Source organism: Molossus molossus, unplaced genomic scaffold (assembly GCF_014108415.1).
Source record: "Molossus molossus isolate mMolMol1 unplaced genomic scaffold, mMolMol1.p scaffold_m16_p_7, whole genome shotgun sequence".
Lineage (NCBI taxonomy): Eukaryota > Metazoa > Chordata > Mammalia > Chiroptera > Molossidae > Molossus > Molossus molossus.
Window position 1 is genome coordinate 97,946,462 of NW_023425401.1, and position 17,567 is coordinate 97,964,028.

Consider the following 17,567-nt stretch of genomic DNA (forward strand, 5'->3'; position numbering starts at 1 on the left):
GAAAGGCCTGGTCTCTCTCTTTCACTCACTCAGTCTCTTCCCCTCTGCATCAGTGGCCCCGATGGCCTGCAATGTCAGGTCACAGCATCTAAGCCTGGCATTGCAATGCCTCATTTTCTGTTTCAAGCAGGTGATTACAGCAGTCAAGCCTAACCATGAGAATAAGACAGGAACTAGGCCAGTGCCCTCAGAGCCAGATTCTAGACCAGTAGGACTTCCCCGTATGGGTGGAAGCACAGAACAGTAAGAAAATCAGAGAAGGCCACAGAAGAGAAACAGGAAGGAGCCCAAAACCAGCAGCCTGAAGACACACAGAGCCAGCTCCTCCTAGGTGAGCAGCTTGGTGAGCACAAGGCCTTCCTGGCTCCAGACTGACACAATCCTCAGCCATCCTAGGGCCCAGGGTGGCATTTCCTGCTCCTTCCTCCAAACAGGATATGGGTGGTTGGCTGGAGGGCAGGAGTCCTGGAGCAGCACTAAAATACAGGTAGATTCCTGGGGTCCTTTCTGTCTTACAGTGGCTGTAATGAAGACCAGCTCTCTTCCAGAAAATCCTTTCCATCCCATCTGACTACCCAGGACCTCAGCTTGGAATGTCTGGGTCTTGTCTGGGTCTTATTCCTGTCTGGACCATCTCTGCAATTAAAGGTCCCACAACATGGGACCCATACCACTTCCCTGTGACTGGGACAGTCACAGGGTACAGGGTCAGCTGGTCAAATGATCTCAAGAATGAGACCCAGATCATATCTTGACATAATAAAGGCCATATATGAAACACCTACAGCCAACATCATACTCAATGGAAAGAAACTAAAAACATTTCCATTAAGAACAGGAACAAGACAGGGATGTCCACTTTCGCCACTCTTATTTAACATTGTACTGGAAGTCTTAGCCACAGCAATCAGACATGAAGAAAAAATAAAAGGGATCCAAATTGGAAAGGAGGAAGTGAAACTGTCATTATTTGCAGATGACATGATATTATACATAGAAAACCCTAAAGACTCCATCAAAAATCTACTAGACTTAATAAATGAATTTGGCAAAGTAGCAGGATACAAAATTAACGTCAAGAAATCGACGGCATTCCTGTACACCAATGATGAACTCACAGAAAGAGAAACTGAAAAAACAATCCCATTTACCATCGCAGCAAAAATATTAAGATACCTAGGAATAAACTTAACCAAAGAAGTAAAGGACCTATTTGCAGAAAACTATAGGTCATTGAAAAAAGAAATAGAGGAAGATATAAAAAAGTGGAAGCATATACCCTGTTCATGGATTGGATGAATTAACATCATTTAAATGTCCATACTACCCAAAGCAATCTATAGATTCAATGCAATCCCCATCAAAATACCAACAACATATTTCATAGAACTAGAACAAATACTTCAAAAGTTCATATGAAACCAAAAAAGACCCCGAATAGCCACGGCAATCTTGAAAAAAAAAGAACAAAGTAGGTAGGATCACAATACCAGATATCAGGTTATACTACAAAGCGACTGTAACCAAAACAGCCTGGTACTGGCACAAGAACAGGCATATAGACCAGTGGAACAGAACTGAAAACCCAGAAATGGACCCAAGGCAATACGCTCAATTAATATTTGACAAAGGTGGCAAGAGCATACAGTGGAGTAAAGACAGCCTCTTTAATAAATGGTGTTGGGAAAATTGGACCGCTACATGCAAAAAAATGAAACTAGACCATCAACTTACACCATACACAAAAATAAACTCAAAATGGATAAAAGACTTAAATGTGACCCATGAATCCATAAAAATTCTAGAAGAAAATGTAGGCAACAAAATTTCGGACCTCACATGGAGCAGAATTTTCACTGATACATCACCTAAGGCAACAGAAATAAAGGAGAAAATGAACACATGGGACTACATCAAACTAAAAAGCTTCTGCACAGCAAAAGAAACAATCATCAAAATGGAAAGGCAACCCACTGTATGGGAGAACATCATTGCCAATGATGTATCAGATAAGGGGTTAATTTCCAATATATATAGAGTGCTCCTACAACTCAACAAAAGGAAGAGAAAGAACCCAATTAAAAAATGGGCAGAGGAGCTGAATAGACACCTCTCCAAACAGGACATACAAATGGCCAAAAGATATATGAAGAAATGCTCCACATCACTAATCATCAGAGAGATGCAAATTAAAACAACAATGAGGTATCACCTCACACCTGCCAGAATGGCCGCCATCAACAAATCATCAAACAACAAGTGTTGGCGAGGGTGTGGAGAAAAGGGGACTCTAGTACACTGCTGGTGGGAATGCAGACTGGTGCAGCCACTATGGAAAACAATATGGTGCTACCTCAAAAAATTAAAAATTGAACTTCCATTTGACCCAGTGATCCCACTGCTGGGAATATACCCTAAGAAGCCTGAAACACCAATCAGGAAGAATATATGTACCCCTATGTTCATAGCAGCACTATTTACAATAGCTAAGATCTGGAAACAGCCCAAGTGTCCACCAGTAGACGAATGGATAAAAAAGTGGTGGTACATATACACAATGGAGTACTATGCAGCGGTAAGAAAGAAAGATCTCTTATCCTTTGAGACGACATGGAGGGACCTGGAAAGTATTATCCTAAGTGAAAGAAGCCAAGCAGAAAAAGACAAATACCACATGATCTCACTTATATACGGAATATAATGAATATAACAGTCTGAGGAATACAGTAGACCCAGAAACATGGAAGTAGGGCACAGACTGACATCCCTCAGAAGAGGGGGTGGGGGGGGTGGGAAGAGATAAACCACAGAACTTATATGCATGTATGCGTGACCAATGGACATGGACAACTAAGCCGGGGACGGGGCGGAGGTGGGGTGGGGTGGGGTGGGGGGTGCCAATGGGGTAAAAAGGTAAAATATCTGTAACAAAAAAAAAATTAAAAATTCATAAAAAAAAAAGAATGAGACCCAGATCTCATATATGTCACCGCTGCACAGGCCAGTCCTGTGAGTGAAAAGAAAGCCGTCAAGACCCAGGACAGAAAGACCAAGCAGCAGTAGGATCAAAGTTGCACAAACCAGAGGTGGGTGCAGGGCCAGACAGAGATGCAGGTTATGCCCTGCCTGGCAGCTGTTCATGGGGAGCAGAGGGGTCTGGGCCTCTACAGAGAGCCTCCATGAAGAGACCCCACCCCCCAACTCCTACAACCAACAGGCAGGTCCATACTCTCCCCTATTCCTGAGGAGGGTGAGGAAAGAATATGGCAAAGAGGTATGTAAACTGAATCACATATTTCTATGTAAAATAATATAATTTGCTGGATTTAACAAGGCTAAAATGTTAAACAGTAACAATATATGTGCTGGGAGAGGAGTGATACAGGATAAACTGCGGTAAGGTTCAACTTTGAGAGCAATATGAATGATTACATTTCAAGGGTAAGCACATACTCACTATGATCATCTAATTCCACTTCCCTTGACTTCCTTAGAGAAACGGTTGCATTTCTTTTTAATCCTCACCCGAGGACATTATTGCATTTATTTTCAGATAGGGAGAGAGAGAGAAACACTGATGTGAGAGAGACACATCAAGTGCTTCCACCCATACAACTCCAACCGGAGCAGGGGACAAACTGCAACTGAGGTACATGCCCTTAGTGGGAACTGAACCTGGGACTCTGGTCCACAGCTAATGTCCTAACTGCTGAGCCAAACTAGCCAGGGCAACAGTTGTACATTTTAATGAGGGGGCATATATAAACAGTTTCAGCAATGCTTTTTTAAAAAAATATGTTTTTATTGATTTTTAGATAGAGAGGAAGGGCGAGGGAAAGAGATAGAAACATTGATGAGAGAGAAACATTGATTGGCTACCTCCTGCACACCCCCATACTAGGGACTGAGCCCATAATCAGGAATTAAACTGGCAACCTCTTGGTGCAAGGAACAACACTCAATCCACTGAGCCACACCGGCTGTGCACAGCACTATTTGCAGTAGCAAGAAAATGGAAATCCTGTCATTAACAGAAAATGGCAAAATTATGGTATATCAATAAAACTAAATACTATATAGCAGTTTAAAAGACTAAGATGCGCTCTGACCAGTGTGAGTCAGTAGTTAGACTAGCATTGGCTTTGCACCACAGGTTCACAGGTTCAATCCCCACCCCCAGTCAGGATGTGTGCAGGAGGCAACCAATCGATGTGTCTCTCTCACATCAATGTTTCCCTCTCTCCTCCTCCTCCCTCCCTCCCTTTCACTCTCTCTAAAAATCAATGGAAAAATAAATCCTCAGGTGAGGATGAACAACAACAACAAAAGACTACGAGGAACCTGTACATTCAAACATATTAAATGACAATGATAATTGCAGGTACTATGTAACAGTTTTTATACTAAAAATGAAACCATGTATTTTCTACATATACAAATATAATTATATATGTAAAACCATAAAAAAAGATGTAAACAAGCGGGTATTAGTGGTTATAGCTACAAAAACAATGAAGGAAATGGGATGAATTAGAAACTTGAACCTTGCCTATGATTATACATTTCTTCTTTAATAGCAAGTTAATTTTCAAAAATAACCTTTTTTTTTTTTTTTTTTATCCTCACCCTAGGACATTTTTCCATTTTTTGTTCAGGTAGAGTAGGAGGGAGAGAGAGGAAGAGACAGAGAGAGAGAAACATCGACGCGAAGGGACACATCGAGTGGCTGCCACCACACGACCAACCAGGGCCGGGGACAAACTGCAATCGAAGTACGTGCCCTTAGCAGGAACCGAACCCGGGTCTCTCCGGACCGCAGGCCGATGCTCTAACCGCTGAGCCAAACCGGCCAGGGCAACTTTTTAAGGATATTAAACTTTGAATCCTCTGAGTGCAAACATTGAATCTATTATGTTCAACAATGCACCATAGATGAATGTATATAGGAAATCATAGGTCTGCACAACTGGGGGGAAGAGGAGTACACAGAAAATTGATTCAAAGGAAATATACCTAAATAGCAATTTTTCACTTAGTAAGGAGGCTATGAGTAGTTTTTTTCCTTTTATTTTCCAATTTTTAGAAAATGAACATTTACATGTGTAATGGAAAAAACTATTTTGATTAATTAAAAATCAAATACAATAAAAAAATAAAAAGAAGATAAAATGATGAGATGAAAAAACTCTTGAATGTATAATTAGAGAATACACATCAACCTGTTTCCTATTAGTTCATGTTCTCTCAGAAGAAGGCCAGTAAGCCTGATAGTGTTATTAATTAGATAAAATCAAATTGCACAACATCAAAGCAGAGACTAATTACTGTGCTAATTAGTTCTTTACCATACTCGTACCAGTTGTCAACAGTAGTTGCCTAGGTCAATGTGTTTTCAATTTAGGAAAAAAAACAAAACACACACAAAAAAACTCATATCTATGTCAAGGCAAATGCATGGCAGAAAGGTATGCTTATTTTTAAAGTTTTTAAGGAATCACCCCAAGACCTACTTGAAAACAAATGCATCCAGGCTCAAAAGCTAAAACCCTACTGGTCACTCTGGACTTAAAAATTAGTCCTTTTAGAGATGCTTCTGTACATTAATTTACAATATACCAGTAGTAACAGATAAGATAGAAAAAAAAGTAATCCAAAGAGAAATACTAAACTGAAGTGTAAGAGCCAGTCTCAGTCTCTCAGTATTTAAAATAAAAATTATGGTTATTGGCATGGTTAAGTGTGACCTCCTCTTTAGAAACCCAAATCTGTCACCCAGCCACTTAGATTTTATCTATAACCTCCTAAACTCTAATCCCAGATCACATGCTGCCGATCAAATGTTCCTCTTCCAAATCATCTGTCCCTAAGTCCTTTCATCCTGTTTTGGTCTTTCCATTTCATGGCAAGAACTGAAAATTTTTGGCTGAGTGGACACACTTCAGAATTCTCTGCTACATGTACAAGTTTATTCCCATGAACTAATCTCAAGCAGAAAATGTTAAGCTAACTATTTCTGTGGAAAGTCTCGAGGAGAAAGTATGTGTCCAAATGTTTTAAACAATAAAACATTTTATAAACAAAAGACCACTGTCACATGACATTAGTTCAATTTTAATAGTAAAACACGTAAGTCATCAAAAAAAGAATTCTGTTTAAAAAACAAGTTTTCAATCTATATAGCAATGCAAACCTATTCAATCAACTCAAAAGCTGTCTCCAATGTGCTTGTATTATTAATCTTTAGGTTGCATATAAGTATATTCTGTACACTTTAAAATAAAAGTCCATGATCAATTACAAGTGAAGCAATTTAGAAAAAACGTACTCATTGTTAGCAGCTAAATGGTCTCTTTAAATAATTATATTTCAAATGGTTTTTTGGAATTTAAACCTATAGGGTAAAAAGATGACTAAAACATATGTACATGCAAATTCTGAGGAAATGAAGGATATTCTGTTTATTTAATTGTGGAATGGAAAACATGTTGACTAAATAAGAGGCTCTAAACTAGGGGTAGGCAAATTTTTTGTAAAGGGTTATATACTAAATATTTTATACTTGAGGGCCATACAGACTTGCAGTTAACTCAACTCTGATGTTGAAATGCAAAGGCACTTATGACAGTACATAAATAAATGTATGGCTGTGTTCCAATAAAACTTTATTTATATACTATGAAACTGAAATTTCCTCTAATTTTTTCATGTCACAAAATATTCCTCTTTTATTATTTTTTTCAAACACTTCAAAATGTAAATTCCATTCCCTTAGGCCTTACAAAAACAAGTAGCAGGAACCCCTGCTCTAAACAAACACAGAAACCTCACAAATTTGAACATGAGTTAAGCATTAGGCTTCTTTCACATCTATTTCTCTTAACTTTCTCCCTGAGGAAATCTTTTGAGTATTACATTAAGCAAATGGTTTCTCTTCACTCTAAGCATTCACTTTTACTGGCCCTGCTGAGTTGATCCTAGCATGCTATGAGAAACTACTAGCACTATTTTAGGATATAAAAAAACTCTTTCTGTATCTTCATACTCTAATATAAAATTTCACAAAGTTGAAGTAAACTGTGGACACAGGCTTGTTTTCCAATTAGACGAAATTTAGAAAATATAGGACCTGAGAAATACTGACATGAAATACTTACCTACTATATGATGACTACAATAAAACCAATACCATTCTGGATAATACATGTTAAGTATTAAGTAAAACTGCCCCCAATGATTTTTCAAAAAATTTTTTTAACTAATTTATTTTTGTTACAGATGTTTCTCCTACTTCCCCCACTGAAACCCTCCTCCCCATAATCACCCCCGCCCCATCCCCAGCTTTGTTGTCCATGTCCATCAGTTATGCATACATGCATGTAAATTCTGTGGTTCTGCCCCCAATGATATCAATCAACACTTATTAAACATTTACACAATGTTCCTGATGTTGGAGGCCTCAGTAAACTTCTAAATAATCATGCTATTTGTATAGAAAAATAAAAAGAGAAAATTACCTACAAGTTTAGAATTGAATAGTTTCCAAAAACAAAAAAATTGGATGAAAGTGCCAAAAGGAGTAATAATGAAAATGAAATATGAATTATGAAAATACAAAAGCAGAGAAAGTGAAATAAAACAATTAGTAGTGTCTAAGTTAGTTTTAATGAGAAAGGAGAATAAGCCAGCCCTGCCTGGTGTGGTTTAGAGTGTCGGCCCAGACAACAAAGGGTCAACGGTTCTACTCCCAAACAAAGGCATGTAGCTGGGTTGCAGGTTCGATCCCAGGCCACAGTCAGGGCACTTGCAGGAGGCAACCAAGCAATCCAACAAATACGTTTCTTTCACATCGATGTCTCACTACTCTCTTTCTCCCCTTCCCTCTCCTTCCACTCTCTCTAAAAAAAAAAATCAATGGAAAAAATATCCTCAGGTGAGGATTAACAAAAAAAAAGAACAAACAAGCCAAAAAAAAAAGAAAGAAACCAGAAGAGCCCATGGTAGACTAATGAGTTTGGTATAGCAAAGAAAGTAGCTGGATTTAATTAAAGAGAAAACAGTTTATATAAATAATGATGGTGAGAAATGGAAGGAGAGGGGAATAAAAATGAAAGTGACCAGCCAGGCCAGTGTGGCTCAATGGTTGAGCATCGGCCCATGCACCAAGAGGTCACTAGCCCATGCACCAAGAGGTCACTAGTTCAATTCCCGGTCAGGACACATACTTCTAGAAACTTTAATGTAAAAAATAGAAAATTTTGACAAGAGAGAATCCTACTTGAAAACAATACAAGGTGTACAAGAATACATTAACCAAGTAGAAATCTACATCAAACTAAGAACCACAGAAGAACTAGCCTGAAGAGTATGAGTGACAACCTAGACTACAACTCATTAAGTGAAAAAAATGTGCTGAAATAGCAAAAATTAGGTTAATAAGATTATGTCTCCTAAACAAAGACTAATAAATAAATTAGCCTTAGAGTAAGAAACAAGAATAAGTATATAGTGCTCTGAACTTAAGAGGTGCTTAATAATTATAATGAAAGAGAGGGGAAACAAGAGGGAACTAGATCATATGCTTAATACCAAAATCTAAGTATAAAAAACCTACAGAGCATTTGCATAAAAATATAAATAGCCTGGCAGGTAGCTGAGGTGCTTACAGCATCGTCCTGATACACCAAGGTTGTGAGTTCGATCCCCCATCACAGCACATACAAGAATCAACCAATGAATACATAAATAAGTGGAACAACAAATCGTATTTCTCTCTCTCCCTCCCTTTCTCTTGCTCTCTTAAAAATAAAAAAAGAAAAAAATCCTAAATACAATATTAGCAAAACCAAATTCAACAATATTAAACTAAGTAGAGTTTTATCAGAAGTGCAAGGACTAATAGAAAATTATTTATCAACTCAAAAGATCGGAACGAAAAACTGTCCATATCAAGAAATACTAAAAAGTCACTTAATAAAACCCATACCTTGTCCTTACAAAATCCCTTAATAAACTGGGAATAAAGAGATTAACCTATAACATGATAATGCATATCTACCCCAATACATTCTAATGATGAAACATTAAAGGAATTCCCAACTAAAATCAGGAATAATACAGGATGCTATCATCTCTATTAGCATTATTTCCAAAGTTGTTGCCAATGCTAAAATTTTTTAATTAAACAATGTTATACATAAAGAACAATTCAAAAGACAATGCAGAAGACACAAATTACCAATATCATAATGAAAAGGGATGCCATTACAGATACCATAAACAGTAAAATCATAAGCAACTTTATGCCAATATATTTAACTAAAAGGAAATGCCTAAGTTCTGTAAACACACAAATTTCTAAAACTGACCCCAGAAGAAATAGAAAATCTAGATTGTCATTTATAAGTTCATTGAATTTATATTTAACAACCTTCCCTTGATGACTTCATGGGTGAATCCTCCAAATATTTAAGAAATAAATAATAGCAAACTTAAACAAGCTCTTAAAGAGAAGAGTGGAAGAGGAAATACTTCCAAAGGCATTTTATGAGGGAGCAAATTCTGTTGTTATAACCTGACAAAAACATTACAAAAAAATTAATAAACAAGAATTCTCATGAAGACCAATACAAAAATCCTTTCAAAATTTACAAATATGCCCAGCGGGTGTGGCTCAGTGGAATGAGTGTTGTCCAATGGACTGAGAGGTCCCAGTTCAATTCCCAGTCAGGGCACATGCCCAGGTTTCAGGCTTGATCCCCAGTAGGGGCCGTGAAGGAAGCAGCCAATCAATGTTTCGCTCTCACATTGATGTTTCCATCTCTCTCTCCCCCCCTTCCTCTCTCTCTCTAATCAATACAGAAAAAAAAATTTTAAATCAATAAAAACATAATTTAAAAAAATTTACAAACAAAATACAGCACCCTGGCCAGTTTGGCTCAGCGGTTAGAGCGTCGGTCCGCAGACCAGAGAGTCCCGGGTTCGGTCCCCACTAAGGGCATGTAATTTGGTTGCAGTTTGTCCCTGGCCCCGGTTGGGGTCGTGCAGGTGGCAACCAGTCGATGTGTCTCTCTCACATCAATGTTTCTCTCTCTCCCTCTTCCTCCTTCTCTCCCTTCCACTCTCTATCTGAAGATAAATGCAAAAAAAAAAAAAATATATACAGCAAATATATTCAAGAAAACTATATCATGATTGTCATTATCCCAGAAATGCATAGTTGATTTAACAGTAAAAAAAATCAGTAAGTGGAATTCACTATATTCACAGAATAAAAAAGAATGATGGACTTCTGGTCAAGATGGCAGCGTAGGTAACCATGGTATTTCCTCCTCCCACTACCACATCAATATTACAACTAAACTACAGAATAACCATCATTCAGAACCGCCTGACACTGAGCTGAATGGAAGTCCTACAACTACGAAATTAAAGAAACAGCCACATCGAGACTGGTAGGAGGGGTGGAGGCGCGGATGGGTCAGTCCCACACCCATGTGTGGCAGATAAAAATCAAGAGGGACACCTTGGCTGGGAAGGTCCTCCCTAAGAAGTGAGGTGTCCCTGTCTCACACCAGGCACCCTGTTCAGGGTTCCAGTGCCAGGAAGAAAAGTCCCTATAACTTCTGGCTGGAAAAACCAGTGGGAACTGAGGTAGAGGGAGGCTGCAGCTGTGGGAGCCCAGGCAGCTCCTCTTAAAGAGCCAGCACAGGGACTTACTTGGACTTGCTCCCTCTGAGCTCCTAGGAGAGGCAGTTTGAAGGGTGCCAGAGACATACAGAAAAGAACTGAGCTGTTTGGCCTCTGGATGAGGGCTAGAGAGGCAGTTTTCTCCTGGACAGAGGTGCTGGTAGAGGCTGATGTTGCTTTGGTGAGCGCTTCCCTGGGGCAGCAAATGGCTGCCATATCTGGGACTCCAGCAACCTTGCTTACACTGTTTGCCCTGCCCTGGTGATTCCCTGAGGCCCTGCCCCACCCAACTTTCAGGCCCACCCAAGCTGTTTCCAAAGGCTTTACCATAGGATTGGCCTGTCTTAGATCCTGTTTCAGAGTTTCCTAAAATCTCTCAAACAAGCTGCATCTGGTCTCAGAGAGCCCTATACCTCTCGTTAAGTGGCCCCAGGCCTGGCACTAGAGGCAACCAGCCTTGGTTCACAATTTGGCTTTTTCCTGGGCACTTCCAAGCCCAGCACATGAAGCAGCCATCAGCAGATTGCTTTGTAGCTTATGCTGGGTGGCCCCGGGTAGAACACAGGCAGTGGCTAACCTTGCCCCAGAGCCAGCACACCCAGTGGATAGCTTCAGACCACATCGAAATACCACCACCCAACCACCTCCACACTCTATGAGCAGACACAGTGGGTACCAGAGCCCTGATGAAGTAAGTCTTGCTCTGTGTGGTGGGCCCCTGATACTCCAAGGTAGTCAGAGGCCAGTGGCTAGTGGGCATAGCCAGTCCTTGTAGCAGATCTGCCTGAGTAAATCCCTCCCATTGACATGCCAACAGCAATGAAGACTCAATTACAACAGAAGGTTGTACAGTCCATACTAGGGATGCACCTCAAGGGCCCAGCTGGGGTGATCAGGGAGATTGTGCAACTGGATCCTACAGGACACCTACAACAATAGGCCACCCTATGAAGCCTAGGAGACATAGCAACTCTACATAATACACAGAAACAATCACAGGGAAGCAGGCAAAATGAAGAAACAAAGAAACCTGTCCCAAATGAAAAAAAGAGAACAAAACTCCAGAAAAAAACAAAAAACAAAATGGAGATAATCAATCAATCAGATGCAGAGTTCAAAACACAGGTTATAAGGTTGCTCAAGGAACTTGGTGAGACATTCAAGGGACTTAGTGAGACCTTCAAGGAATTTAAGGAGACCTCCAAGGAACTTAGTGAGAATATCAACAACATAAAAAAGGACCAGTCAGAAATGAAGGATGTACTAACTAAAATAAAGAATAATTTTCAGAGAATCAATAGTAGGAGCAGGTAAAGCCAAGAAACAAACCATTGATTTGGAATATAAGGAAGCAAAAAACACCCGATCCAAATAGCAAAAAGAAAAAAGAATCCAAAAAAATGAGGCTAGTGTAAGGAGCCTCTGGGACAACTTCAAGCATGCCAACATTTGCATCATAGGGATGCCAGAAGGAGAAGAAGAAAGTAAGAATTTGAAAACCTATTTAAAAAATAATGACAGAAAACTTCCTTAACTTGGTGAAGGAAACAGACATACAAGTCCAGGAAACACAGAGAGTCCCAAAAAAGAGGAACCCAAAGAGGTTCGTCCACACCAAGACACATTATCATCAAAATGCCAATGTAAAGTACTTAGAATACTCTAGCAATCTGGAAGAACAAAGATGGAAAACTTACACAACCAGATTTCAAAACTTACTATAAAATAATTAAAACAGTGCTGGCATTTGTGGTACTTAATTTTTGGACAGACACCAAAAAAATTCAATGGAGAAAGATAGATCTTTTCCATGCATGATATTGAAGAAACTGAATAGCTATGTGGGAGGGAAAAAAAGAACCTCTACCTAACATATCATAGAAATAATTCATTTCAGATGAATCACAGAGTTCGATATGAGTGCGAAATTATATATTGCTGACAAAAGACTCCTATCTCAAATACTGAAGAACTACTGCAAAAAATAAAGGGACATATAATTCAATTTTTAAAAAATTAGAATATATATAAAGTTTTTAGAAGAATACTTAGGAAAATACTTACCTTCATAACTTTGGAATAAGAAAAAGGTTTCTCACCAGACAAAACACAACAAGCATAAAATTCATTATTGGTAAAATGGACTTCATCAAAATTAAAGCCTCTTCACATCAAAAGATACCATTGATAAAGTAAAATGGCAAGCTACACACTGCAAAAAACATTCACAACACATGTATCTGACAAAGAATTCATATCCAAACTACAGAAAGAACTCCCACATGTCAATAGACAATATAATTAACACAAATGGCCAATAAGCACTCAATGTGTTCAACTTCACTGGTCATCAGAAAAAAGCAAATTAAAACTACATTGAGCCCTGGCCGGTTTGGCTCAGCGGTTAGAGCGTCGGCCTGCGGTCCAGAGAGACCCGGGTTCGGTTCCCGCTAAGGGCATGTACCTCGGTTGCAGTTTGTCCCCGGTCCTGGTTGGTCGTGCGGGTGGCAGCCACTCGATGTGTCCCTTTCACATCGATGTTTCTCTCTCTCTCTCTCCCTCCTGCTCTACCTGAACAAAGAATGAAAAAGTGTCCTCGGGTGAGGATAAAAAAAAAAAAAACTACATTGAGACATCACTACACAATCACCAGAATAGCTATAATCAATAAACCTAACAATATTAAGTGTTAGTGAGGAGATGAAGCAACTAGAATGCACATATTTTGATTCAAGTATAAAACGGGACAACTACCTTTGGAAACTAGCAGTTTCTTATAAAGTTAAACACATGTACCCGAAAACTCAGAAATTCCTCTCCTAGATACATACCCAAGTTAAATGAGTGCATATGCCTACAAAAAGATTTGTACAAGAATGTTCATAGCAGCATTATTCATAATCACCTCTCCACATTCCTGCAAAAAAAAAAAAGATTCAAAAGTGCACCAATATCAGAGTGGATAAATTGTGCTATATTCAATGGTACTGTGCTATATTCAATGAATTCTACTTTACAGCAGAAAAGAAACTAATATAAATGGCTATTTTGATAAATCTTAAAGATATGATCATCATGCTGAGAACAAGGAGTCAAACACAAGAGAGTACATATGATTCCATTACATAAAATTTGAGAATAGGCAAAGCTAAGCAAAAGTCCAAAAGGTTCCCTCCTAGTGGGGGCAATAGTACTGCTGGAAGGGGGCACAAATGAACTATATGGAGTGATGGTAATGTTACATATCTTGATTTAATTGTTGCAGATAAGTATGTATACATATGTATAAGATCAATTTACTTTAATATAAGTTGTATTCAATAACATACCGTGGAAAGGAAAGGATAAAAAAGGAAAGGAAAGGAAGAAATGCCATTTTAATTTAAATTTTATGGTCTAAGTCAAAATTCTCTCTCTGAAAGTGACTCCAACAAACAATTTGTGGAAAGGCACGTTCCCTATGATACATGATACTTCAGGTTGTTAGGAATATACCTTAAAATTATATTATATTCTTTGAATATCCCAGTGAAATGCTATTATTACATGCTCAGCCTATTGAATGTCTAAGGATAATACATTAAGAAGATTCTGATGATAGTTCTGTTTTAATTTGTCCAAAGACCTCTAAACTTCAAAGAAATATCCATACTTCTAATACTATTTTACAAAGTGAAATAAGCCAGTCAGAGAAAGACAAGTATCACATAATCTCACTTAACTGTGGAATCTAATGAACAAAATAAACTGAAGAACAAAACAGATCCAGAAACTTGGGAGTAGGAAACAGACTAACACACCTTAGAGGGAAGGGGGCGGGAAGAGATAAAACAAAGAACTTATATGCATATATGCATAACCAATGGACACAGACAACAGTGCAGTGAGGGCAAGGAGGAGGCAGTAATGGGGGGCTGGAAAAAGGAGGGACATCTGTAATACTTTAAACAATAAAAGTAAATTTAAAAAGATATAAATAATATTTGTTATCTTTGTGACTTAAAATTCTATTTGAAGTTTAATTTTTCCATAACAAAAAGTAAATTTAATTTCACTGTAAAATAATTAGCAATTACAAGAAAGCAACAATTAGGGGGAAAAAATGTCTGCCACCCACAATCTCATATTCTAATATATAAAATTTTATGTACCTAAACAGACATCAGTTACATATTATATATGTTTGTGGTCTTTTTTGTTTTGTTTTAAAAGTATGCTGCATATTGTTCTGGAATTTGGCTCCCTGCTTAATGCAATTAATACGTTTCCTTTGCATAAATCATAGGTAATGATTCACTGCATAATATTCTACTACACATCTGTCCTGTAATTTATTTAACCAGTCCCGTTATTAAAACATTTTTCAAAAATTTTACTACTGTAAACAAAATTGTAACAAATGTTCCAACCGTGTTGATTTTCTTGATTTATATTACTTTTACTATAACTCTGAATGGCCTGAAATGGTTCTATGTGACCATTTAGCATCTTCTCTCATTCTGATCAGAGATTAATAAAGTCTTTTCTTCAAAGGATAGATAGTAAATATTTTAAGCTTTCAGGGCCTCATACAATCATACAATCTTTGTTGCACAGTCTTTGTTTTTTTTTTACCTTTTAAGAATATAAAAATGATTCTTAGCTTAGTCCGTGAACAAAAGAATGTAGTCTATAGGTTATAGTTGGCAAACCCTTGATCTACATCATGTTCTACAAAAACCCCTAAAGACAAAAAGTTACCCTAGAATTCTAGATGGCTTGTGCCAGTCACCATATTCTACTGACAGTAGTGTAATACATTTAATTTTTAGTTATTTTTAAGGAAACAATTTATTTTAATATGATTTCTTCTTTTAACTACCATTAGACCACCCAACCCCTATCCTGACTAGATTATTAAATTTTAAAATTATATAAAAACTAGCCTGGCCACTTTGGCTCAGCAGTTAGAGCGTCGGCCCACGGACCAGAGAGTCCTGGGTTTGGTTCCCGATAAGGGCAGTATCTCGGTTGCAGTATGTCCCCGCCCCGGCTGAAGTCGTGTGGGTGGCAACCAGTCAATGTGTCTCTCATATCAATGTTTCTATCTCTCTCTCTTCCCCTCTCCTCCCTCCCGCTCTATCTGAAGATAAATGCAAAAAAAAAAAAAAAAAAGTCCTCGGGTGAGGATAAAAAAAATTTATATAAAAACAAGTAAGAAAATGACATGAACAATTTTAAAGGTTCTTATCAGAATAAGTGGTTTTGCTAGGGTTCTTCAATGACTTTTATCAAATATTCAGAAGATACTTTCTGAAAGGCTGCTGCCAGCAAACACTGTATTCCCAACTTTAGCTAGTGATTTTAGCTACAAGAATAAATAGCATCATTTAATTGACTCCATCTCATTCCACAGCCTGTCCTTGTTTTACCTATAAAATCTTTAGAAATAACAAGAGTAGTAAATATAGTAAAGATGGTATTTAAAAGTAACTATGTCTCTTCTTACCAATATGGGACTTCAGTAAAATATTTTTGTTTCAGCAATTCTTAAGATTTAAAAAATAAGGATAAGACCAGTGACATTTCAAAAAAATTTTAAAAGAATAGAATCTGGCCCTGGCTGGTTTGGCTCAGCAGTTAGAGCACTGGCCTAAGACTTAAGGATCTCAGGTTCCATTCCAGTTAAGAGCATGTACAGTCGTCCCTCGCCACTTCGTGATAGAGTGAAGCTGCAAAAGTCAAAGCGCGAAGTGTTGAGGGACAACTGTATATAAATAAAGAATCCTACTTCGCATAAATTTATTTATCACGGTAGAATCTGGAACTGATTAACCACGATAAACCAGGGCCTACTGGGTTGCAGGTTCAATCCTCAGCCCTGGTCAGGGTCGTCTCTTTCACACAGATGCTTCTCTCCCCCCTCCCCCCCCCTTCCACTCTCTCTAAAAATCATTGGAAAAATATCCTCGGGTGAGGATTAACAAAAAAAAGAAAAGAAGAGTATCTGTCATCAGTATATTCACTTTATCTTTTATGTTCCTTTGTAAAAAAAAAAAAAAAATTAAGCAAACAATGCTTGAAAAGGGATAAAAAAAAGTTTTCTAAAAAACAGAAAATAAATTCTGCAGGTGTAGGTTGGAAAACTAATGGAAAGAGAATGCAATAACTTTAAAACTATCAGCTTTGGTAGGGTCTGGATGCTTCTAAAATCTGTTTTTGGTTCTTAGTGCCTGGTGTTGCAACATCAGAACCAGCATGGAAAGTTACAAAATATAATTAACCTACTCCAGTTCGACCCTATCTCCCTAGGTCCAATCTCCCTATTTTGGTCTAGTATAATAGAACTAATTTACAGTTCTCCTATCTGCACTCTAAAAGAAAAAGGAGAAGGGGGGAGAAGGAAAAGAGAGACAGAATAAGAAAAGACTGGATAATTATCAACTACATGTCACTAAGACAAAAACATTAAGACTTTCTCAAAGGAAACCTCACTCTAACCCTTTTACAAAATACTTTTGGCCAACACAGATTCTGGCAGATTTTCTTACTAATGAAGGCCTTCGAACATGCAAATATTGAGCACATTCTCTATTTTAATATTAGAGTTAGAAAATAAGGTATTATAACAGGAGATCTAGGTTACATTTCCAATTTTTAAAATAACTCGTTTTGAGAAGTTGGTTGAGTTGGACCCAAGGCTTCTTTGTGAAATGAAAGGGTTGTATCAGATAAATCTCCAACATCTCTCCTGATTCTAAAATTCTAAAAATGCAAAGTGATTATTACATTAAACCTTCCTTGGTTAAGCACAAAGTATTTTAAAGAGATTAAATGATATGAAAGCCAAAATAGGAATAAAATAAAATGTTACTTAGGAAACATGTAATGATAATCAACAT

At 37.9% G+C, this 17,567-nt stretch overlaps 1 protein-coding gene and 1 pseudogene across 3 annotated transcripts in view; both read right to left on the reverse strand.

Moving 5' to 3' along the window:
• The window catches only part of CNOT4 (CCR4-NOT transcription complex subunit 4), a 147,828-nt gene that overhangs the window by 86,966 nt on the left and 43,295 nt on the right, over positions 1–17,567 (reverse strand). Inside the window, exon 1 of one of the 3 annotated variants that reach the window (XM_036246163.1) lies at positions 13,518–13,603. The exons of the other annotated variants lie outside the window; for them this stretch is intronic. The gene's annotated coding sequence lies outside the window, so the exon portion shown is untranslated. Of the gene's footprint in view, positions 1–13,517; positions 13,604–17,567 lie in introns of those variants that run through there. 3 annotated transcript variants of the gene reach the window in all.
• On the reverse strand, positions 328–3,141 carry LOC118619551 (annotated as a pseudogene).